Here is a 26,208-nt window from a genome sequence, read left to right as displayed (position 1 = left end):
TGTGATGGAGAGACATTGGTGGAGAGTCAGTGAGGAAGTGACTTTGACCAGCGGGATGGAAAAGTGCAGTCACACCTAGGCTGATACATAATGGTGTTCAGTTGAGGGATCCACACAAATCGAAACATAAATTTGTTGATCAGCTGTGCGACTCCTACGCCAGCAGCAACATATGGAATGGGCGAGCATCAGTCTCACAAACAGCACTAACCTTGTGGAAAGCATCCTGCAAACCAATAGGTGAAGAAGTGGGCAATGGAATGGGTCGAGGCAGTCTCTGAGACACAGGGTGCTGCATTGGCATTCCAGAAAGGACAGCAGCATAAGTAACCATGGGCCAGAAGAAGCGAGTCTGGGCTGTTTTCTTAGCCTCAGTAAATGAAACCTTCTCGTGTGTCTGAATAGACAAAATCTCCTTTTCCAGGCAGTAGCGAGGGCAGTTTTTAGAATTTACAGCATGAGGACCCTCACAGTGATAGGATTTAAGGGGTCCTGAGCAGTCAACATGTTGACATGCCTCCTTCTCCTGCCTTGTCCAGTATGTCTGAGGCCTCATCTGTACCCGGCAAATGTCATTGTGTTTCTTCAGAGTCCTCTGAGCCAAAAGACCAGCTACCTAAGATCCCTGTTGTGGAACCTTGTGTTGACCTCTCTCCTGTTCCCTCTGCCCTGGAGGCTGAGGAGTCTAGCCAGGTGGAAGCCGTAGCTGCTGGTTTCCCAGTCGTCCGGTCCCCACTTGAGGATGATGTTGGACAGACCGTTGGTGCTTCAGTTCCAAGCAAACGATGTCATCCTCACAGGGTTCAAGTCCTGTGGACTCTCCTTCCACTTCAGATGGTGGCACTGTCAGTCCTACATCGCCCAGGGTGCCCTCCAAGCCACTTTCCAAGCAAAGTGTTATTCCCCCTCAGAGTTAGAGTGTTGTAAACTTTCCTCTTCCTCATCCTCACGTTTGCCCACGGATGTTCGACAATGGGTGCAGGTTCCTGGTGCTGGGCAGTCTCTTCCTAAGGGCCCTCCTAAGACTCAGTCCATACCTGCTCACTTGTCAGGTGTACAGTCCCGCACTTAATCATCATTCCTCCACTATGGGTTTCATCACACTGTGAAATTGCTGGGGTTTATATACTAGCTATTAGGGACTGTGTCATCTCATTGTTCAATTTACACCTTAGCGCATGCGCATCCAGGAGACCACAGTTGGTGTTGCTATTCCTTCCGGTCCTTCTGGCTATCATGACTTTAATTCTGGTTCTGTGCTGGGCCAAGGTGATCATGGAGGTGCTGCTATCTTCCTTCTCAAGGATACTGTATACAGTCATCTGGATCTTGACTTCCCTGCAGGCTGTTGCTGTCTGGATGTTTTTATGTCAACACTATTATGTTTGCAGTTTTCATCTTCCTCCTAGTGCTACAGTTGAATGGACAGATCTGGAACACTTTATTCATGGCTTTCCTTCTCCCTTTCTGTTACTAGGAGAAATGAATGGTGACTATCCACCATGATGTAACAGTGAGGCCAACACTTGAGGTGTTATGCTGGCCTCTTTAGTAGAAGATGAGGAGCTGAGCATTTTAAAATCCAATAAGATGACTTATTTCCATACCCATACTGGAACTTTCACTGTCGTTGATTTGTCCTCATGTCCAGTTGATGCTGTTTTAGATTTTCACTGGGTTGTGTTGCCAGACCTGTATGACAGCGACCATTTCCCGATACTCCGTTAGTGCAGGTGGATCTCAGCCTTGTCTTCCTCACTGGCTACTGGATAAGGCTGACTGGCCACTTTTCAATGAATTAAGTTCCATCGCCCTTTCTGACAACGAGTTTGGCTGTCTTACTGAGGCAATGTCTTATTTCACTGACATGTTCCACTCATTAGCTCTTTTATCTATTCCAAGAATGAGAGGTCAACATTCTAAACGTCTGGTTCCTTGGTGGAACTGTGAGTGCAGTTCTGCAGCAAGAGCCAAGCGATTCACCTCTCTTGACTTCATTGTCACTGTGCAGATCCTCAGTATTTGATGGCATATCGGAGGACATAAGCTCATATGAGGTGGGTTTTAAAGGAGGCCAGGCGTTCATCCTGGAAGGGTTATGTTTCCTCCGTCAATTCGAGGACTTCCCTTACTCAGGTGTGGAGCTGGGCAAGGAAAATTTTAGGAATATTTACTATTCCCTCCGCTCCTGTTTTATCTGCAGCAGGTGGAACTTTGGCTGATCCTTTTGCAGTTGCAGAGTTGCTTATTAATCATTTTGCCAGGGTGTCACAGAAGAATGCAGATTCGCCTTCGGCTTGCCACTGTCAGCGCCTAAAGCCTCATGGTCTCAATTTTGCCTTCCCTGGGAGAGAGTTTTATAATGTCCCCCTTCCTATTTCTGAACTCCAGGTGGCTCTGTCGCAGTGCCATGGTTCCTCTCCTGACTGTGATGATATTCCCTATGCCTTTTTATGTCAACTTTCTGATAAGTCCCCTTCGTGTTTGCTGGCATTGTTTAATGCGATCTGGTGTACTGGTGAGTTTCTGACTTGTTGGGGTGTTGCTGTAATTATCCCTATCCCCAAGCCAGGGAAGGACTTTCAACAGGCGACAAATTATCGGCCAATTCTCTGACTTCTTATATGTGTAAGGTTCTGGAAAAGATGGTCATTTTTTTTCTTATGCTGGGAAGAAGGAACCAAAGGCCAGGATCCTGCAAACTGTTCCAAGAAAAAAACAAAATACAAGAGAGAGCCAAATTCAAGATCCGATCATTTCGAGATGCCTAGACACACTACATTTGAAAGACTGGAGATCATTGCTAGCAGGAAATACAGATAGAGGGAGACAGGGCCAGTGCTGACCTGTTGCATAAATGAAGGACTGGGAATAACAGTTAACTCTTGCATTAGAGAGTTGGACAGAAAAGGGATGAGAGTTTGCTGCTAGACAGGTGCTACACGCCCATAGTAGAGGTGGAAAGATGCAAGCAGACAGTTAAGAGGAGCAGCGACCATTGAAGTAGCAATAGAAAAGAGATAAAGATGCAACAGTGCAGTGAAGACACAGAGGTTTTGTGTGGTTTTGGGAAAGAGGTGATTTCCAATCCCCTTCCAGGATGGTTTTCGTAAAATGCGATCTACCTTTGATGCCCTACTGTCCTTGGAATCTTCTGTCTGTGAGGCTTTCTACCCTAACCAACACAAGATAACGGTTTTCTTCCATCTGGAGAAGGCATATAACACCGCCTGACATCATGGCATTTTACTTTCTTTTCATGAGTTCGGTCTTCATGGGCGCTTGCCTATTTTTATTCAGCAGAGCGTGAGACTGACGAAGAGATTGTAAGTGACTGAGATGGAGAGGGGGGAGAGGGAGGGGGAGGCCAAGGATGAGATGGAGGGCTGGAGTGGAGAGGTATGTGAAAGAAGGGGGTGTGAGCTGGGAGCAGTGCAGTAACATGGCGGGGGACAGGGCGGCATGGAGGCGATTTGTTTGTGGCCACCCCTTATGGGATTACGGCGTCTGGCAATAGATAGATAGATAGCTCTGATCTAACCAATTTTTAAGGGTCTAAGTCAGTGTTTCCTAATGCCCGTGCACTAGAAGATGGGGTACCACAGAGTATTATTAGTGTCATTCATTTTGCCGTGGCCATCAACAGTGCAATCACTGTACTTCTTGATGGTGTATGAGGCTTACTATATATAGATGACCTTTTAATTTCCTTTACTGCATCTAGAATGTCTCTGATAGAGAGGAAGTTGCAGCTGGCTCTTAATAGGATTTCTGAGTCTCGTAGCTTCCGTTTTTCATTAACAAAGACAGTGGCAATGCATTTTTGTCGTCTTCGGGGGTTCACCCAGATCCTGACCTACATCTCTATGGTAGGGGAATATCCTGTTTGGAAGAGACAGTTTTGGGGTCTTCCATTTCATAGATGCCTAACCTTGGTTTCTCATATTCATTCTGTAAAGGCAGATTGTATCAAAACTTTTAGTCTTCTAAGGGTTTTAGGTCATACCTCTTGGGGTGCTGACCGTCAGACTCTCCTTCTTTTGAATAGGTCTCATATCCTTCCTAAACTAGAATATGTGTGTGATATCTACTCCTCCACAACACATGGCTGTCTCCGGATGTTGGATTCTCTCCATCATGCTGGTATACATCTGGCAACTGAGGCATTCAGGCCATCCCTGATTTCGAGTTTGTTGGTGGATGCTGATGCCCTCCCTTTGGATTTACGTCACCAGTCATTGATGATGAAGTGTTGGTATCATCTTCAATGCCTTCCGGACTCGGTTTCCTGTGCCATCGTCTCCTAGGATTCCCGCTCTTCTGTTTTGACACCTATCCTAGTTTCATGAAGCTCTGGTTACAGGATCTGGTCTGTTATGTTAGCCCTCTCTGTTTCAGGACTGGCAGTTTGTCCATATCGGATCGGGAGGGTGGGTTTTTGGCTGCTCCCTCGTGTGGCATTTTGTTGGTCTGTTGTTGGTATAAAAGACTCACTTCCCTCTCAGGTATCCCTTTCCCTCTTTTTAGAATATGCCTCAGTGCATGAGGGCTCTGTCCTTGTATATACTGACAGATCCAAGACTGATACTGGGGTGGCCTTTGGTGGTGTGTTCCCCTCCTTCTGAAGGGGAGGTAGCCTTCCTGATATTGCTTCAGCATATATGGCAGAACTGACTGCGACCTTATATGATTTCCAAATACATATTCACTCTCTCAATCTGCTTTTTTTATTATTAGTGACTCCTGTAGTGCTGTGTCTGCACTGGAATTTTTTAATGTATTTCCATCCACTGGTTTTATCAATTTTAGAATGTCTTTTTCTTCTTGGCCATCATCGCCATCCTGTAGACTTCTGTTGGGTTCCCACACATGTTGGTGTGGTGGGCGATGAGAGGGCAGATACATTAGCTAAAGCTGCTTATTCTCAACAGCCCCCTACCAACTTTTTTTTTTTTTTTATGTGAGGAAGAAGGAACCAAAGGCAACGAGCCTGCAAAACTATTCCTTCCAAGAGAAAAACAAAATATAAGAGAAAGCCAAATTCAAGATCCGATCATATCCAGATGCCTGGACACACTGCGTTTGAAAAACTGGAGATCATAGGAAGTAGGAAATACAGACAGAGGGAGACAGTTCCAGAGTTGACCTGTTGCATAAATAAAGGACTGGGAGTAACGGTTAACTCTTGCATTAGAGAGTTGGACAGAAAAAGGATGAGAGTTTGATGCTAGATGGGTGCTACACGCCCGTTGTAGGGGTGGAGGAATGCATGCAGACAGTTCAGAGGAGCAGTGACCATTGAAGTAGCGATAGAAAAGAGATAAAGATGCAACAGTGCGGTGAAGAGACAAAGGTTGAAGGGAGTCAGTAAGAGGAGGAGAGTTAATGAGGTGAAAAGCATTTGACTCCACGCTATTGAGAAGAGCTGTATGTGGGGAGCCACCCCACACATGAGAGCTGTACTCTACACATGGGCGGATAAAACCCCTGCATAGAGTCAACAATTGTGCAGGGGTAAAGAAGGAATGCAGTCGGCTTAGCACACCCAAAATCTTGGAAGCAGATTTTACGAGAGATGTAATATGATCTTCCCAAGACAAGTCCCGAGTAAATGAAACCCCAAGCATGTTCAAGGATGATGCAGGATTAAGCTGAATATTATCAAACATTAGTGGGTATACTTGTGGAAGATTTTGTTGGGTTGATAGGTGCAAAAACTAAGTATTTGATGCATTAAAAACAACAAGATTATTTTTACCCCAGTTAGAGATATGAGCCAAGTCAGACATTAGGTGTGCCATAGCCTCATCCCTTGTTTGTTGAAGTAACTGCTGAGATGGACGTTGCGGGAATCGAATGGAAAGGTGAAGGGTGGAGTCATCATTATATGAGTGGATAGGGTTAGATGTACAGCTTAGAAGGTCATTGATGAATAAAAGGAAGAGAGTTGGTGATAGGACAGAGCCTTGAGGAACACCACTGTTAATAAATCTAGGAGAAGAACGATGGCCGTCTACAACAGCGGCTATAGAACAGCCAGAAAGGAAGCTAGAGATGAAGGCACAGATAGAAGGATAGAAACCGTAAGAGGGCAGTTTGGAAATTAAAGATTTATGCCAGACTCGATCGAAAGCCTTAGAGATGTCAAGTGCAATGGCAAAGCTTTTGCCAAAGTCCCGAAAGGAGGATGACCAGGAGTCTGAAAGATAGGTGAGAAGATCGCCGGTGGAGCGTCCCTGACGGAACCCATACTGATGATCAGAAAGAAGGTTATGATAGGAAAGATGCTTTAAAATTTTTCTATTAAGAACAGACTCGAAAACTTTTGAGATACAGGATGTTAAAGCAATTGGACGATAGTTAGAGGATTGGGAATGGTCACCCTTCTTTGGGACTGGCTGAATGAGAGCAAACTTCCAGCAAGAAGGAAAGGTACAAGTTGACAGACAAAGGTGAAAGAGTTTGCCTAGGCAGGGTGTAAGCACAGAAGCACAGTTCTTGAGAACAACAGGAGGGACTCCATCAGGCCCATATGCCTTATTAGTATTGAGGCCTGTGACAGAAGAAAATACATCAGCTGAAGAAATTTTAATGTCAGCCATGAGGAAGTCAGAGGGGGGAAGTGATGGAGGAACAGCACCGGAATCATCTAAGGTGGAATTGGAGGAGAAAGTCTGAGCGAAGAGATCTGCTTTATCAGTAGAAGAAATAGCTACAGAGCCATCAGAGTAGAAAAGAGGAGGGAAGGATGATGAGGTAAAGTTGTTAGAAAGGTTTTTGGCAAGGTGCCAGAAGGAGCGAAAAGAATTCGAGTTAGAGAGTTATGAGCACTTAGTATGGATGAAATTATTTTTAGCAGAGCGAAGAACAGACTTAGCACGATTCTGGGCAGAAACGTATAAAAGATGTGATTCAGGGGTGGGTTGGCTCCGGTACCTTTTATAGGCCCTCTCCTTGAGGGCAGCATTAGAACAAGTGTGATTAAACCAAGGCTTTCGTGCATTAGTCAAAGGATATGAGAAAGGAATGTATGCTTCCATGCCCGAAAGAATAACCTCTGTAATGCGCAAGGCACACCCAGATGGCTCCCGGCCACAGAAACGATAATCATTCCAGGGAAAATCAAAGAAGTACTGCCTGAGGGCCTCCCAGTCTGCAGCTCCAAAGTACCACAGACGACGTTTCTTTGGAGGGTCCGCAGGCCGTACTGGAGTGATAGGACAGGTTAAGGTGATAAGGTTGTGATCGGAGGAGCCCAACGGAGAGAAAAGATTAACAGTGTAAGCAGAAGAATTAGTTGTAAGGAAGAGGTCAAGTATGTTGGAACTCTCTCCAAGGCGATCAGGGATACGGGTAGGGTGCTGTACAAGCTGCTCTAGGTCATTAAGGATAGAAAAGGTGTAGGCTTGTTCACCAGGTGGATCAGTGAAAGGAGAGGAGAGCCAAAGGTGGTGGTGAACATTGAAATCTCCTAGAATGGAGATTTCAGAGAAAGGAGAAATGGATAGAATGTGTTCCATTGTAGAAGTAAGATAGTCAAAGAATTTTGGATAGTCAGTAGAATTAGGAGATAAGTAAACAGCACAGATATATTTAGTCAGAGAATGACAGGAAAGCCGAAGCCAGAGTGTAGAGATTTCGGAAGAATCAAGTTCAGGAACATGAGAGCAAGATAAGTTGTTGCATATATATACACAACAGCCACCTTTGGCTTTGAAATGAGTATAGAGAAATTAGGAGGATACAGAAAAGGGTCTCCTGTCAGGTACCTCAGACAGCTGAGTCTCAGTTAGAAAAAGAAGGTGAGGTTTAGAGAAGGAGAGGTGGTGCTCAACTGAGCGAAAGTTAGAGGAAAGGCCACGAATGTTGCAGATATGAAGAAGAAGAGAGTCAGACAGTAGTTCCAGGCATCTTGAGTCGTCACCGGGAGAGGGGCAGAAGGTGGGGGCAATGATGGTCCCCTTCCCCTTGGGGACTCCGAGGCTATGTTATTTGATGCCATTTTTTCTTTTTAAATTTTGAGAAGGAAGTGTGGTGTGTAATGTGCATGTAGTTTGGTATGACACCTTCCTTGAAGTACGCAATTCATCCATGTGGGCAGCAACAGTGGGATGTTGTTGCTCAGAATAAGTTAAAAGAAATTTTTCAGAGAGCAGTTGTGCCGAAGGTTCTCCCCTCCATGCCTCGGCGATTGGAGGTGACTCGTGCCAGGCTTCGCATTGGGCACTCTCGGCTTATGCACGGATTCCTGATGTGTGGTAGGACTCAATTGTTTTGTGATGATTGTCATGTTCCCCTTACTGTCCGTCAAATGCTGTTCGAGTGTCCATGTCTGGAAGATCTACCTCAGAGATTCCTCCATAGGCATAAAGGGCGGATGGCGCCTACTGTCTGTCGTCGATGCATAGAGGAGCCTGTGGCGAATATAATGATGTTTTTAGTTTTCTTCTAAAGGCGGGCCTTCTTCCACTTTTATACAGTAGGTAACTGGTAGTTTACACACTATTCTTTTGCCATTTTAAGTAATTTATTTCTGTTAAAGGTATTAACTTCATTTTCAGTATGCACTATTTTTTTTTTCTGCATTTTTCATCTCGTTGTCCAGTGGCATATGACTCTGGCAATTTCGCCGCTAGTTTTTTATTATATTTAATAATCAATCGGTCCTAGAATGGAGATTTCTGAGAATGAAGAAACTGATAAGATGTGTTCCATCTTAGAAGTAAGATATTCGAAGAATTTTTCATAGTCAAGAGAATTCAGGGAGATAAGCAAACAACACAGACATTTAGTCTAAGAATGACAGGATAACCGAAGCCAGAGAGTAGAGAAATCAGAAGGTTCAAGTTCAGGAATGCGAGAACAAGATGTGTTGTTGCATACATATAAACAACTGCCATCTTTGGCTTTCAAATGAGTATAGAGAAAGTTGGAGGATACATAGAAAGGTTTGCTATCAGTCACCTCAGGCAGCTGAGTATCAGTCGGGAAGGGAAGGTGATGTTTAGAGAAGTGGTGCTCAACAGAGAGAAAGTTACAGGAATGGCTGCCAATGTTGGAGAAATGAGGAAGGAGTGAGTCAGACAGTGGTTCCAGGCATCTTGCTTGCTTGTTACCGGGAGAGGTGAGGATGGTGGGGGTTGATGCTCCCCCTCCCCCCAAGAACTCGGAGGCTTGGTGTCAGAATGCCATTTTTAGTAAAATTTTCAATAGGAAGTGAAGTGTATGATACGCATGTAGTTTGGTGTTGACAGTTAAAGGAACATGTATTGCAGAGCATGCTGGCCTACTCCCTGTGTTACTGAAACACTAAAAAAGTTCAGCAAAGTGGGGACGGTCAGAAGCTAGTCCTGTGGGCTAATGAAATGGGAGCTCCAGCTCTCCCTGTCATCAGCTTTCTCTTCACCTTGAGAGTGCCGCCCTGTTCGACTGGTGCTTCAGTCTACTCCATACAAAATATGGGCAAGTATATGCATGATAATTTTCTAGACTAGCAGGTTGTCCAACTGCCTCTGCTGTCTAGGTCTCACAGATCCCAGAGCATCCTCTTCCCAAACAGTCGACAGAGCTATCCCTTCTAACTGCAGCGTTTTGAGCACTGGGCAAGGGATGGCCAACTGCCTCCACGCCCACAGCATGAAGACCTAGATCACCAGTGCTGTCAATGACTTTGCCACTCTAGTGAGCCCTTCTTTCATCTCCAGTGTCCAGCCAAACCTCGGCTTCACTCCAAGTGTACCTTCTAGTTCCAGGCCATTTATCAAAAATCAGCTGCTGCATCTGTGTCTTCTGCAGACACTGGGCACTCCTCGGAAAGTGGTTGAGTACTTTCTTTCTGTGGCTTAACCATACTTCTCTTGTATGCACTGCTTGGTGGCTCCTGATCGACTTCTTGGCACAACCCCACACCATTGCCCTGACGTATCTTCTTAGGACGAAATAAGCAGCTGGCTATGATGACAGGTACTTCTTCTGTCATAGTTTCAACCAGGACCTGCTGATATCCCTCCCTCTTCTATCATACCATGTCTCCTGTGCTTCGCCAATTCCAGGGCAGTGTGCAGTGTGCCATTGATCTTGTAGGGCAGCAACATCTCTTACTCAGGGGGAATAACTGTTGTCTGTCTGGTCGTTACCAGTAGATTTCCATGTTCCATTGCCTTCAGCAGAATACTCCCATCTCCTTACTGCATTCACATCGACTTCATGTCAAGCATGCAATGATAGGACACCAGACAGTCTAAGCCCAGGATGCAGGGTTTCCCAGTGTTTGCAACACACACTCAGACAGGGTCTCTTCCTTTCCTCCCAACCGCATCCTGACACCCACCAGCCTCACAAGCTCAGTGCAGTGCCTTGCAACTCCATTCAGCTGCTGCGAAGTCTCTGGAAGCTGCCAATGACCTATCACATCCAACCACACCAAAATTCTCTCTGCTCCTGCGTCAGTGACCATTGGGCACGCTACTTCCTCAAGCCCACTCAACACCCCTGTCATTGGCATTAGAGGGGTGTGCTGGGTGTTGACCCTCAACCAAACACTGTTCAAGGACGTTGACCCTGTTACTCACTTCCTGTATTTCACTTCTCACTTTCTCCTCCACTATACAGGAAACCTCTTCCCTCGCTTCTCTTACCTGATTGCTTATTCCCTCTACCTTGTTGTAAGTCACCTTTTGTTGCTTCAGTTCCCATGTCACATCCTGCAGCTCCTTTCGTATCTGGTGAAGCTCTTGCCTCTGCCCACTTAGCTGTTCCTCTAGTCTTGCGTAGTGTTGTTTGGGGATTCTTTTTGTTCTTCATATTTTTATTGTTATTTATATTTCTTTTATTTTCTTGGTATTTTTGTTCTTCTTGATATTTCTTTTGTTCCTGCTGTGCTTGTTGGTATTTGTTTTGTACTTCTTATTTGTTTTGTTCATCTTGCTATACTCTTAACACTGTAAGTATATCTGCTAGAGATATGTCCGCCATTTTGGCAGCCTGTCCACGCATCTCCATCCCTCAGATATGTCAAGCACAATGCACTGATGAGCCAGAATGCTAATCAAAGGCCACTCAAAACGTCAGTGTTTTTTTTTTTTTCCTTCCAGGTAAAGCTGAGGTACGATCGCCCTGAGAAGTGATGGCTCGCTTTCTTTGTCAGACAAAACTCCCTGACTCTGGCAGTGTTCACTTAGGAGACGGAAGCAATCTTTGCCTGTCCTGCATACATTATTTATGGTGTAAGAAAAAAAAAAAAAGATCTTGCAAAAATATTAGTTAAGTTTTGCCGTTTTATTTTTTTTAAATATCAATCAGTAATTAAAAAAAAAGTGACATATGGCACGTTTTCACGACTCACGCCAGCAGTTTTACCAATGGAGCGATTTCCCAGCTAAAAATAGAGGTTTTAAAAGAAATCTAGCTGGTAAAAAATCAAATATTTACATTCATTACGGCGTTTTTTAAAGGTGTTGTCTAATTTTTCGTTAATTTCCCTCATTTTTTCGGATTTTTTCAGCTTTTGAGACTAATTTTGCTGATTTCTCTAATTTTGCCTTATGTGGGAAATATTTTCCCCCACAGCGGTTGCGCTCTCTACGTTTTGTATGAGTTATCCCTGGTTAAAGGCAGAGGAAAACTAGAGACCGTTGTTAACAGTTCAAGCGGTTTTTATAAACCAGAAATTACGTTCTCTTTAATAATTCTTGTTATTGATAAATTAAATGCTACTGCGTTTAACCCTCATGGACAACTATACATTGTATATCCATGTAATTATATGGAATTTTCCACTGACCTAAACTGCATCTGCGTGTTAGATGACATGGTGAGTAGGGAAAGATTGTCGTGTTAAGCTGATGTGGAATTAGGATATTTACACAGTTTAAGGGAATACTTGGTTTAACTTTAGTTTAAGTAAAACTAAGATTAATTTGTTAGATTCGCCCTGTACATATCATGATGTAATCTAACTGTATTTAGTACTGTAATTAATTAATAGTTGGCAACTACCATTCTATGACACACAGCACTCTGCTCCCAGACCTTGTGGAGTTAGCACTCTGTTCCTAGTCATACTTAAGCTAGCACGGTTGTACATACGCACCATAAGGACTCTTGCTTGCTCAAGCAATTACACTAGCAGCGCATCGTCATCGGATATCGATCACTCCCTCTTCACTAGCTAAGTAACCTTTACGAATTGGCCAATTCAAGGGGAGATTAGCTATGGGATAGAAGAAAAATAGTTATTGTAGGTGAGTTAAGGTTAAGTTACGTTTCACCTAACTCTATGAGACTTGTTTGATTTACTTAAAGACAACTTTATGGAAGAGTAACGACCTACGAGTTATTTACCAGAAATTTCTTGCATAGCGGTGTCCCGGCAGGGATACCGACTTGTATACATTAAATATTTTTTCACATTTTGGTGCCCAGAAAGAGGGCCCCGATTTGTTTACCAGAACTATTAAACATTTTTCACACCTTAGGCAATTGGCAAATTGGCAATATTGCACGCCAAGCCTTCCGTCAGTCATTACCATGCCATGGGTGGGGATGTCTGTGTCTTGGCCTTTGTCACGGCTCCCCCTCCCCCTTTATTATACTATATTCTTTTTTGTCTAGTTATCTTCATTGTCGCACTCTTTCTTTCGGCTGTCACCCTCTCCCTCTTTAGTTCTTTCATGAAAGTGCCTTACATATTTATCTTCATTGTCGCACTCTTTCTTTCGGCTGTCACCCTCTCCCTCTTTAGTTCTTTCATGAAAGTGCCTTACATATTTTATAACATACTGAAATATCATCGCATGAATAAAAATAATTTTTCCCCTTATAACTCCACTGTTTTCACCAGCTTCACTGAATACCGGCCAGTGGCGGATCCAGGGGGGGCGGCCTCCCTCCCCCCCTTCAGCTATGAATGGCGCCCCTAAGACCTGATTATTATCAAATATCGGTGTCAGTACAAATAGAAAGCTATAATAATAACAATAATAATAATAATAATGATAATGATAATAATAATAATAATATATAATATATAATATATAATAATAATATATAACTTAAGATATTTTAATTTTGATCACTGGTAGAGAATTGTTTGAATCTATAATACATTCCAATTTCAGTCAATCAGTAGACATCTGTAACTTTTTTTTTATGTGCTCGACTCTGGGCATAGGCTTCACAGTCTGCTCCCAGGGCTCAATAGTCCTCCTACATATCATACACCTCTGCATGTCACCACTTCAACGCTAACACCCACAGTCCATATTGAATGCGTGCTATGGCTGTCTCATACAGGACTGGTGTATTGGTATTAGCAGGAGTATTTTTACAATATGTCGGTGGGTCTTCTGGTAGATCACTAAAGTCTTTTTTTTCACGAAATTCAAATCCTCAAGCTGTTCCCTGCCCCAGCGGGGATTCGAACCTGGGTCAGGTAGGACCGCAGACCACCTCTCTACCGATTGAGCCACCGCCTCCCCCATCTAACACAAATTATTGGTTACATGGTTTAATAAAATATTAACTACCTTAAAAGTACCAAGGCTTGCCCCAAAATGCTTTCAAAAAGATTATGAAATGTTAAAAAACGTTTTGCGGCCGGGGCTCCGCACCAGGCCCTGCTGGGGGAACTACCGCAAACTCCAGACCCCCTAGCTTATTGCTTCGCACCTTCGGCACTCACAGCCCCTTACTTTGACAAACAGTCCCCCCTTTCCTAAATCCTGGATCCGCCACTGATGCCGGCAGATTAATTTGCTTCTTGATAGCAACACAGGTGTCTAGGGGTTGTTCTTGGGCACATGCATTAATCTGTCTGTCATGGTCTTGTTTTGTGCTACAAGGGGCTCCGTTTGGCAAATTTCCTATGTTCTACCTCTCTCTGTATCGCTTATCTATCTGTTAACTGTCTTCTTGATGTTAAGCTGCTGGTATATCTGTCTTACTGGAATATTTGCTAAATATAGAGCAATAATCTGCTTGCACCTACAGGCTGTAGTTTCTTGTTGATGATCCATCGTGCTTACTGTGCTCACGGGTTTTCCTGGATAAATATCCTGCATAATGTGGATAATGATATAGTTTTAGATTTTTATTTTTATGATTTGATGGCACTAGTGATTTCAGCATTACCAATATCTGCGGGTTTTATTTCATGGGACATTTTTCATTCAGTATTGTTGGTTTAGGATGTAAAATAAGTATTACGAGAGTTTCCCCGCATTGTAACCATGAAAACGTTGAGCGATAAGCTGTGTGTTTCACATTCTTTCATATTGATAAGCCTCAACTTTAGTATATTGTGGTTTCCTCTTTCGTAATGCGAGATATACATGTAAAAACACTAATCTATTGCTTTTTGGTGTAATTTCCCCTATATACTGCTCTTTCTGGTCATACCATTTTCTGAGCAAAAGGTACAGGGAATCGGGACATCATTCCTTTGGTCGTTTGTACATCAGCAAAACACCGGCTTCTCTCCTTCTTTCACACTACCTCCGTCCTCATTCACTACTGCACATTCATTGTCTGTTCACAGAGTCTTACCATCTGACTGATCAATCCGGAGATGGGGCAGTCCCTTTGAATCCCCCTGCAGAGGGGGTCACGTTGACGGGATGGCGGACTTGAAGCGTGGCAGTGCCACCTACTTTGGAGGCCGGTCTACCTTTGTAGAATTCGCCATTTGTCGGCCTCATGGACCAAGCACCCCCTACATCACTGATGGAGGAGGCCTGCTGGTTATGTTAGGCCCTGCCCATTTGCCATCTAGGCCAAGACTGTGTCCTCCCCACGCGTTTGCCGTGCTGGGAGACGGGAGTCCTGGGGGTTGAGTGATGCTGAATGCTGTGCCCTGCAGCTAGCAATACACCTTTGACCCAGGACGGGTGGCCTGGTTGGGCCTGGCCAGGCCAATTGGCTGGTCATGCATTGGCTAGGGTCACGTGAGGACTGGGAGGCCTGGTGGCTCCAATCAACCTGGAGTCACCCCTTGTCCAGGTTCCTCAGTGGTTATCTGCATATACCCTCCCACTACCTCTGGGGTCACCAGTGGTGTTATCCCTGGCATATGAGCTCCCCTTGTTGGGTTCCATGGTGGGTGGAGGGGTGGGGGAATGAAGTATAATTTGCTGTATAAATGGATTTTTTTAAATACAAAGAACCCTCCTGTTGATGACCCTGCATCTGTCCCCAGCCATTGTTCAGACTCGATCTCCTTTATTGCCACTCTGGAGCCTTTCCAGGCCCCTCATCGATGTTGTCCTCTGCCCCAGTGTTCAGCTGAGACTGGTAGATGTTCACGTCGGGTTGTTGCAGCTCTGGGGCTTGGCCTGGACGAAGCAGTGCTCACAACCTACGCACGATATCTGGTGCTGAAGCCCTCTGTGCATGGGTCAGTGCTAGATATGGACATTTTTTATTTGCACCTTATTATTGTTTCTGCTTGTAGGAGAGAACCCAGAATATCTTCTCAGAGGGATGTAAGCATCCTTCTTGAGGTGTCCTTTACAGAGGAGAGTTCCCGTTTGCTGGCTCCGACTTCCGTTTCAGGTGCTGGCTTTTCCTGTGTGCCACATGCTACGTTCAGCCAATGTAAGGATGTAGTATTTTCACGTGATCTCCTCTGATACACAAAGGAAAAACTACTGGAGGAACACGGTCATCTGGTGTGGTGAAAGTTGAGTACCTTTAGAAGAAGACAGATGGCGTTTTGACCCCGATTCTGACCTTGTTCCTGACTTTCGACAGATCAATGTTGCCAACATCTGTGAAATTGGCATGGCTATCACTTTCTGCAAAGCCATATGTGCCAACCCCAAAGCGCTGTTTCCACTGTCAGGGATATGGGGATGTTAGCTGATTTTGCTGCCAAGCAAAGGCTGGCCTTCCTGATGTTTGTGTCTCCTGTGGCAGCTCAAGTCATACCAGTGACTGTCCAGGATCCCTTAAATGCTATTGCTGTGGAGGTCCTCATGTTGTATCTTCTAGAAACTGTCCTAGATGTTGCCTAGAAAAAGAGATCTTGACCATTTGCATGTGTGAAAAGGTTTCATTTCCAGAACCAACGAACAGGACCCAGATTCTCTTCATTCATCCTGGGGTTACTTATGCTTCTGCCCTTTCTGGAGCACCTGTACATCGTTTTATGTCCCAAAAGTCGCCTCTACCCATTAAAATGCCCACTTCCACATCTGGTGATTTCCCAGATGCTGTCTCTGGAACTGATAATGCATGTGAGAGTTGTGGTCACCCATCCTCTACTCTGTTCTTGCCCCCACTTTGGTGGCTGGGGATTTGCTCTCTTCCATGGTGGTGGAAGACGTCCATGTTGATGCATCTCCTTGTCCTGACATATCCAAAAATTCTGACATCCCTCCTGTGCATGACAAGCATCGCCGTGGCTCATCAGAATGCTCAGAGACTGAAGCCTTATCGCCAAATGTTTCTGCTGTGGAGTCCACTACTCATTCTGCTCAGGACTCGTAGGGGTCTGGACGAGTGCCGGTTAGGGATGGTGTTTCGCTGACGGTCCGGCCTCCACTAGACAGTGGTGATGCACGGGTTGTTGATGCGCCTCCTCAGTTGGATGTGACCTTGCCCTCTCAGGATTCTGGTACTGTGGGATGCACTGCAGATAGTACTCATCCTCGTGATGGCACTGCCTGCTCTGTTCTGGCCAAGGCAGCTTGCGGTCCCCCTTCCACACTATCTCTTGCTCCACCACAGAAGAAGACCATTGTCTGGTCTTCTTCTTCCTACCATTTGCCATCTTCAAAATCGGGTATCTTGGGTTCCTTGTACAAGGGGTTGGCCATGGTTAGGAAACCTGCTAATAAACCTAACCCTCGGCCAGGTACTCAGATACCCATCAAGGTTTCCAGTGTCCAAAACATTGGTACTAGAAGTGCATTGATATAATACCAATCCATTATGGCATCAATAATTCAATGGAATTGTCGTGGCTTACATGCTAATTGGGAGGAATTGTGTAATCTTATTGCCTGCTTATCCTCTGTATGTATATGGATCCAGGAGACCATGGTTGGAGATGCTGCTCCTTCCAGTCCTTCTGGTTACCATGTATTTAATTCCGATCCTCTTCCTGGCCAAGGACATCATGGTGGTACTGCAATCCTAGTTCACTGTGATGTCCCATTCACTTGTCTGATTCTTTCAACTCCACTGTAGGCTGTTGCCATTCAGATTTTCCTTCACTGCTGCTATAGAGTGTGTAGTCTTTATCTCCCCCATAGTACTCTTGTTGAGAGGGTAGATCTTGACCACCTTGGCAGTGATCTTCCTTCCCCATTTCTTTTACTGGGTGATCTGAATGGTCATCACCCACTGTGGGGTGACAGTATGACCAACCTGGAGGTGCTATGCTGGCCTCTTTGGTGGAGGATGCGTCACTGAGTGTGTTGAATTCTGGTGAGATGACGTATTTTCATGGTCAGATTTGCGTTATCACAGCCATTGATTTGTCTGTCCTCAGCTGCTGCTGTTTTAGATTTTAGCTGGGGTGTGTTGCCAAATTATATGGCAGTGATCACTTCCCAATTAATCTATCTTTTGCTGAGTGTGAGCCACAATGTCGTCTTCCTAGCTGGTGCCTGGATAAGGTGAACTGGTCACGCTTCAGGGAATTCTGTTCCACTCACTGCACTGTGGACGATTTTGGTAGTGCTGATGAGGCGGTGGCATATATAACTGAGGTAATGCATGCAGCAGCTTTTTTATCCATTCCCAAGACTTGTGGTTGATTTCCTAAATGTCCAGTTCCCTGGTGGACCCCTGAATGCACCTCTTTAGTGAGGGCCAAACGAGTCGCCTTCTCTTGGCTTCGCTGCCATCATGGAGGCACTCAGTATTTGATGGCTTTTTGGAGGGCACGTGCTCATGCAAGTTGTTTATTGAAAGAAGCCAGACATGCATCTTGGCGTGAGTATTTCTTCTGCCTTCACTCAAGGACTTTTTGCCCTAGTGTGGAACTGGCTCGGAAAGATTTCTGGCAAATTTCCTGTTCCTTCCCCTCCTGTTTTATCTGAAGCAAGTGAGACTGTAACTGATCCCTTTGCAGTTGCTGAAGCGTTTGTCCAGCATTTTGCTGGAGTGTCTGAAAAGGACACCGAATCGCCTTCGGCATTCCAACGTCAGCGCCTGGAATCACGTACTCTTAGCTACAAGTCTTCTGGGGGAGAGTCTTACAATGTCTTCTATTCTGTTTCTGAGCTTCAGGCGGCTTTGTCAGTGTCATGATTTGTCTCCAGGCTATGATGATATTTTATACACCTTTTTACATCATATGTCTGATGACTCTCTCTCCTTTTTGCTGGCGCTTAGGTGTACTGGTGAGTTTCCATCTTCTTGGGGTGTTGCTGTGGTTATCCCCATCCCTAAGCCCGGAAAGGATCATCTGCAGCCAACTAAGTATCGCCCCATCTCTCTAACCCCTTGTGTTTGCAAGGCGTTTGAGAAGATGGTAAATGGCCAATATTTAGAGAGGGGCATTTACCTATCACCAGTACAGTATGGTTTTCGTAAAATGCAATCTACCACTGATGCCCTACTGTCCTTGGAATCTTCTGCCTGTGAGGCTTTCTACCCTAACCAACACCAGGTCACTGTCTTCTTCGATCTGGAGTTGGCATATGACTCTGCCTGGCATCATGGCATTTTACTTTCTCTTCATGAGTTTGGTCTTCATGGGTGCTTGCCTATTTTTATTCAGTGGTTTTTTATCTAACTGTTTTTTAACGGTCCGAGCAGGGGGAGTGCTTTCTAATGCCGTGCACTTGAAGATGGGGTGCCACAGGGAAGCATCCTTAGTGTTACTCTCTTTGCTGTGGCCATCAACAGTGTTATCTGTGTACTTCCTGATGGTGTACAAGAGGCTCATCATATGTACTTCCTGATGGTGTACAAGAGGCTCATCATATGTACTTCCTGATGGTGTACAAGAGGCTCATCATATGTACTTCCTGATGGTGTACAAGAGGCTCATCATATGTACTTCCTGATGGTGTACAAGAGGCTCATCATATGTACTTCCTGATGATGTACAAGAGGCTCATCATATGTACTTCCTGATGGTGTACAAGAGGCTCATCATATGTACTTCCTGATGGTGTACAAGAGGCTCATCATATGTACTTCCTGATGGTGTACAAGAGGCTCATCATATGTACTTCCTGATGGTGTACAAGAGGCTCATCATATGTACTTCCTGATGGTGTACAAGAGGCTCATCATATTTAGATGATCCCTCAGTTTTCTTCACTGCATCTGGAGTGTCTCTGATAGAGATGAAATTGCAGCTGGATATTAATAAAATTTCTGAGTGGGCTGAGTCTCATGGCATCCATTTTTCTTTAACACAGAGAGTGGCTATGCAGTTTTTTAGTCTTTGGGGAGTTCACCTAGACCCTTACTTGTATCTCTATGGTCAGAGAATATCCTGTATGGAAGAGACGCGGTTTCTAAGTCTATTTGATAGATGATTAACTTGGGTTCCTCAAATTCGTTCTGTTAAGGAGGCTTGTATTAAAGCTTTGAGTCTTTTGGGGACTGTGGCTCATACCTCTCTGGGTTCTGACCATCAGATCCTCCTCCTCTTGCATAGGTCTCCTATCGTTCCTAAACTTGAATATGGGTGTGAGATCTACTCCTCTGCAACAAATGCCCCCCTCCGCTTGTTAAATTCTGTACATCATGCTGGTGTACGTCTAGCTACCAGGGCATTCAGGACATCCCCGATTTCAAGAAGTGTTGGTGGACGCTGGTGTCCTCCCTTTGAATTTTCGTCACCAGTCATTGATGATGTGTTGGTATTGTCTTCACCACATTCCGGACTCAGTTTCCAGTGTCATCATCTCCCAGGATTCACGATCTTCTGTTTACGACACCCATCCCAGTTTCCAGAAGACCTTTTGTCACAGGGTCTGGTCTGTTATGTTAGCCCTCTCTGTTCCGAGACTGACAGTCTGTCCACATCAGATCCTGAGGGTGGGTTTTTGGCTACTCCCTTGTGTGACATTTTGTAGGTCCATTGTCGGTAAACTGGGTTCACTTCTCTGTCAGGTGTCCCTCTCTCTCTCTTTTTAGAACATGCCTCAACTCATGAGGGCTCTGTCCCTATCTGTACTGATGGATCTAAGATTGATTCTGGAGTAGGCTTTGGTGTTGTCATCCCTTCCTTTTGTATGGGAGGTAGCCTTCCTGGTATTGCTTCAGTATGTACGGCGGGACTGACTGTGGTTTTATATGCTCTCCAAATAATTTTTACTCTTCCCCAATCTGGTTTTGTAATTTTTAGTGACTCCTGTAGTGCTCTGTCTGCACTGGAGTCTGTTAATGCATCCCATCCACTGGTTTTATCAATTTTAGAGTGGCTTTTTCTTCTTGGCCATCGTGTGGATTTTTGTTGCGTTCCTGCGTGTGTTGGTGTGGTGGGCAATGAGAGGGCAGATACTTTAAATAAAGCTTCCTTCTCTCGACGGCCTCCTACCAACTACCCGCTTCCTGCTTCTGATGTAACCCATTACTTGCGGTACGCGATTCATATGTGTTGTCAGAGACAGTGGGAGAGCGTCGCTCATACTAGACTAAAAGAAATTTTTCAGAGAGTGGTTGGACGGGGAGTTCTCCCCTCCATGCCTCGGTGACTAGAGGTGGCTCTTGCCAGACTTCGCATTGGGCACTCTCGGCTTAATCATGGGTTCCTGATGAGTGGTGGGACTTAGCCATACTGTGACGATTGCCTTGTTCCCCTTACTGTCCGTCCCTTGCTGGTTGTATGTCCAAGTCTGGGGGGACCTCTGTCGGAGATTCCTCAATAGGCATCAAGGGGCAGATGGTGCCTACTGTCTGTCCTCGGTGTTTGGTGGAGCCTCCAGCACTATTACTGATGTTTTTAATTTTGTCCAAGAGGCTGACCTCCTTCCACTTCTATAAGTACTTGATAATTTATAAACTATTCTTTTGATATTTGCTGTGTTTTTATTTCTACTAATGGGTATCAACTTTATTTTAAATATGCACATTTTATTTGCTGCCTCTTTTTATCTTGTCCGCCAGCATATGACCCTGGTGGTTGCGCCACCAGATTTTCATTATGTTCAATCAATCAATCAATCAACCCTTTGAATCTTCCCCCAACTCCCATCTTTACCAGTAGCATGGTACAGAATATTCTAGAACGTAGGAGGGAGCTCACATTTTCCCAAACAAAAATGCACATAAATAAACAAACACAATAACAATAATGTCAAGAACTAATTCATAAAGTAAGATAGAGACATGTTGAAGTTTCTTGAATGTTCCTTACATCTCCAGATATAAAACACTGACCTATCCTATGGCATAACAATAAGATATTCAACGAAGATTAGCATAAGAATAAAACATATCCTGCAAAATGATATCTCTAAAACACTCACTCACACACACACACACACACACACACACACACACACACACACACACACACACACACACACACACACACACACACACACACACACACACACACACACACACACACACACACACACACACACACACAAGATTGCCACAATACTCATCTAGCCATACAAAGAATGAAAGAGAATACACAAGTCATTGAACAGGTTCAAGATACGAGACGCCTACAAAAATTAGAAGTCCTCCTCATCAAGATCAAGGCCCCCAAGATGAACCTATAAACAAGAGACTTCGCGATCATCCCATTATCCCTCTCTCTTCTTTCCATACGTAGTTTAGGGCAGAGTAATGACTTCATTTATGATCCTCCAACTCCCATGGGTTGATTACAGCAATCTCCCTGCACACTGTTTCTCCTCACTTCCTATTGATTGTATACCTGATTCCTTGATCCACATAAAGTGCATAATATACCCATTCATTGTACCAGAATTTTCAGTCACCTGATAGCGTATTTGTATATCGTGTACTAAACGTCGTGAATACAAGAAGTACCGGTAACCTTCTCTCCCGGGTTTTTGATGCACTAAATTAATGAGGTGATGCTAGGACTAAGTATGAGTGAAGAATGGTATATCAAAATGAATATTATTTTCAACCGTTAGGTTTATAGATATTGATGACTTCATGGGTGGAAATGGTCTCCCATAATTAATCCATGAGGTCATCAGTAATTGTAGCTTTGTAACGGTCGAGAATTAAATGAATGTTTGTACAGTATTATTTAATCTCCAAATCAACCTGAAGTTACTGAGTCAAGTCTCGGGACATGTACAGGCGGTGGCTGAATCAGTAGAGAGGCGGCTTGCAGTCCTGATGGACCCAGGTTCGAATCCTGGCTGGGGCAGGGAACAGTTTAAGGATTTGAATTTCATAAAAAGCAGACTTTTCTGATATACCAGATGACCCGCCGACATGTCGTAAAAATACCCGCGCTAATACCAATACACCAGTCCTGTATGAGACATCCCTAGCATGTATTCAATATGGACGGTGGGTGTTAGCGCCGAAGTGGTGACATGTGGAGGTGCAGGAGGACTACTGGGCCTGGGGATAGGCTACTGCCCCCGAGATAAAGGCCCTGAAGCCTTTGCCCAGAGTCGGACACATAAAAAAAAAAAAAAAAATATCAATTCACATTTGGTGCAAAGGTCTGATACAATGGACGATGACTGCTGAAGAACAGCCTGATGATCTTATACATTGCGGGTATACGTGCTATGAACAGGATGCCATACATAGCTTGACTGAAACATTCATTACTTGGTGGATATAGTTATCATACGAGTATGTACTTGTATATTCGGATTATTTAAAAATTGGTCTTTTGTTGACTTTGTAAGCAATATTAGTTTTCACGCATTTTTCAACCCCTCCTGTGCTACCTTTATATATATATATATATATATATATATATATATATATATATATATATATATATATATATATATATATATATATATATTGGAAGGGTGTGTGAAAGGAGGAATTTGAAAGTAAATGAGAATAAGAGTAAAGTGATGAAGTGTACGAGGTTGATAGATGGTAGGGGGATGAATATATTTTTGAATGGTGAGTTGCTTGAGGAGGTAGATTGTTTTAAATATCTAGGGTCACATGTTGCTGTGGGTGGAAGAATAGATCCAGAAGTGAAGTTTAGAATAAATGAAGTAGGAAAGGAGCTGGGAGGAATGAAAAAAGTGTTTATATATCGTTCGCTTAGAATGGATGTTGTCATGGGGTTTTTTAGAATATCACTGTGTTTTTTAAAATTAAATGCTAAATATTATTTAATAGATATTAATATTCAATAATATTGAAGAGCAGAGACAATGATTGTCTTGCTACATCAAGCAACGATTACTTTACGCTGGCTTGTGCACGATTCTCTGAGAACGAGAATTTAAAAACTTTCTCAACAGTACACAGCAGAGACTAATTACTCACAAATGCTGAATTAGTACTGTTGGCCTCTGGAGAAAGTTACTTCACCCCTGACAATAAATAACTAATACTAACATCAGGTTCTTGCCGATGCTTAAACTCCTAGGTGGCACAACGGATATTAAGTTAATACAACAAGACTGGTCTAAGTACCAGTTATGAAAGCAAACGTTTATGCAAGCCAGGAGCTATATGGAAAATAAGCTTAATTTGGAGAAATGAAACAAGATTTTACTTTACATTAAGCTCAAGAAAAAGAACTGTTAAATTTATTGATTACAAAAAATAAATTTAACGTTACATTTCAAATCAAATCAATGAGACCGCACTCACTCACTCACACAAAAGCTAAATACTTACGCCTAGGAAAAAAAAAAACTTAACTAAACTCTTAAGACTACAAAATACAAAAAGGAAATACTATAGTCGATGAATGCTTTGTATCACCCGAAGCTGAACTAAGGATTGAAGTACTGGATAACTGTCTTAGTGGAGTCTGGGTGCTAGCGACCTCTTCTCTCGCACTTCTGGAGCACAGGACCTCTCTCCGTCAAAGCATCAACTAGACTGACCAAGTCGTGGGAACAAAAGGGGAGCAGTAGGCCGCATTTATCTAACGGTCAAGTGAGCGAAACGCGCCCAAAACAAATCGCTCGGCGGAAGCACTAATGTCTCACGCAAAGACGATAACGTATGACACTGAAAAATTGATTTGACAAAGCTTCCGTCCGAATGAGCGGTTAACTGAACGATAAACAGTGAGTTTTCCACTAATAGTTCGTGGCTTCTCACAAAATGGTAATGTCACGAATTTGATTCGTGACATTACGCCCCTACAAAATTAAATTTTTTCCTTATGGGAAAAAATTTGTGGATATATATATATATATATATATATATATATATATAGGTACACATCCTAAGTCATTCACACAAGATTCACACTGTGGTGTGTGTGCTATCCTGCTACAGGAGAAAGTCACAGTCGCCAGTGAGCGAAAAAACCTCGTATTTACGTTAATAGAAGCAAGCTTGAGGGAAAAACTCCGTGACGACGGTGAAAATCCTGTACTCAGGTCAAACTGAGCCAAAAGTTGCTACATTTACACTGACAACTAATTGTTGTGTAGCGTGGTGTATGTAATACACGGTGTAGGTGTGACAGTTGTAGTGTAACTGTACCTACGTGTAAAATGGCACAGTAAATAATAATATGGCGACAACGAAGGCAGAGGAGAAGAGGCGGCAGCGTGCGGCAGATGATCAGCTGGTCTGCACAGCAAAACTGCTACACCCATTGCTGAACCTGCAAAACCAATTAAGGTGGAGCATCAAAAGTGTCAATGAGACAAAATTCTTATTAAGTTACAATTACTCTCTCTGCCTAGCAATCAGTACATGCTATGAAAAATACTCTCTGGCCGAAAAATACAAGTGACAGCCTAAGCTTCGTACATTCGAGGTTGCCATTAATTACAGCACACGATTAGTGTCAAGTTGAGAATCCCTGTGCAAACTCGGGTCTTCCATAGCCTCGAACTGCACACGGGTCCTCAACCTGTGCCTTAACCTACAGTACTTATATTAGTATCGGGGAGCTGAGAATCCTTGTGCAAACTCGGGTCTTCCATAGCCTCGAGTCGCCTCTATGGAGTTCTCTCTTCCCCCTTAACCTACGGTACTTATATTAGTATCGGGGAGCTGAGAATCCTTGTGCAAACTCGGGTCTTCCATAGCCTCGAGTCGCCTCTCAACTTCCCCCTTAACTTACGGTACATAATATGTATGTACAGGCCCTGGACATAATGTGTCCTGTGGGGCCAATGGGCGAGACGTCAGGTCTGCACCCACTTCACCACTATGCTGTCTCTCAACTGTCTCAGAGATTACGGGTGTGGTTACAAATGGCACAGGAAGGGCATGTCCCTGATTAGTGGTGATACTTTGGCACACACTGCAGGAACGGACAAAACTATCTATGTCTCGTCCCATCCCTGGCCAGAAAAAGTCAGCTCGGATACGGCCCTGGGTCTTCCTTTTCCCCATGTGACCTCCTGAGGCTGAACAATGACCCCATTGTAACACTGCTAGGCGGTACTTGGCAGGAACGACAAACTGCAGTCGAACCTCGCCCTCGGGTGTTCGTGACTCATGGTAGAGCCGTCCTTGTTTGCGAAGGAACTTGGCTCGACCTCCCCGTGAATACTTTATCACTCGACCCTTTTGTTTGTTCCGCACGGCAGCAAGTGTCGGATCAGAATGTTGTTCTTGTACAACAAGTTGACTACACATCAGATCTTGCGGCGATTCAATGATCACTGGGGTGACACAATCTGGAGCCTCAGCCATGGCTCGTGTTACCGCAGCAGCCGAAGTCTGAGTAGCATCATCATCGGAGCAACTATCCTGGTCTCCTTGAATGTTGCCGATGATGAGTTCAAATAAAGGTTCTGGCATGACAACTGCAGCTGTCAGGCCAGTGAAAAATGGAGACGCCACATGGATACGTGCCTCAGGGAACAATCTCACTGATCCATCAATAAGTCTAACTTGGATCTGTCGACCTGTATACTCATCAGGCCGAACTAAACTCTGCTTAACAGAGCAACCTGAGGAGCCATTGTCCCTCAGGACATTTACAGAAACACCTCCCACAGACCCTGGCTGAACAAGAAAGGCAGTGTTGCTGGTGGAAGGGTCTGAGGAGGTAGCAGCCAGTCATTCATGAGACTGCGGAACAACCGATGCAGCAAACGTGGCGCCCTGGGAACTAGGTGTCTGAGGAGA

Source organism: Coenobita brevimanus, chromosome 2 (genome assembly GCF_032717465.1).
Source record: "Coenobita brevimanus isolate Jiangsu-jjx chromosome 2, ASM3271746v2, whole genome shotgun sequence".
Taxonomy (NCBI): Eukaryota; Metazoa; Arthropoda; class Malacostraca; order Decapoda; family Coenobitidae; genus Coenobita; species Coenobita brevimanus.
This window is presented reverse-complemented; position numbering follows the sequence as displayed.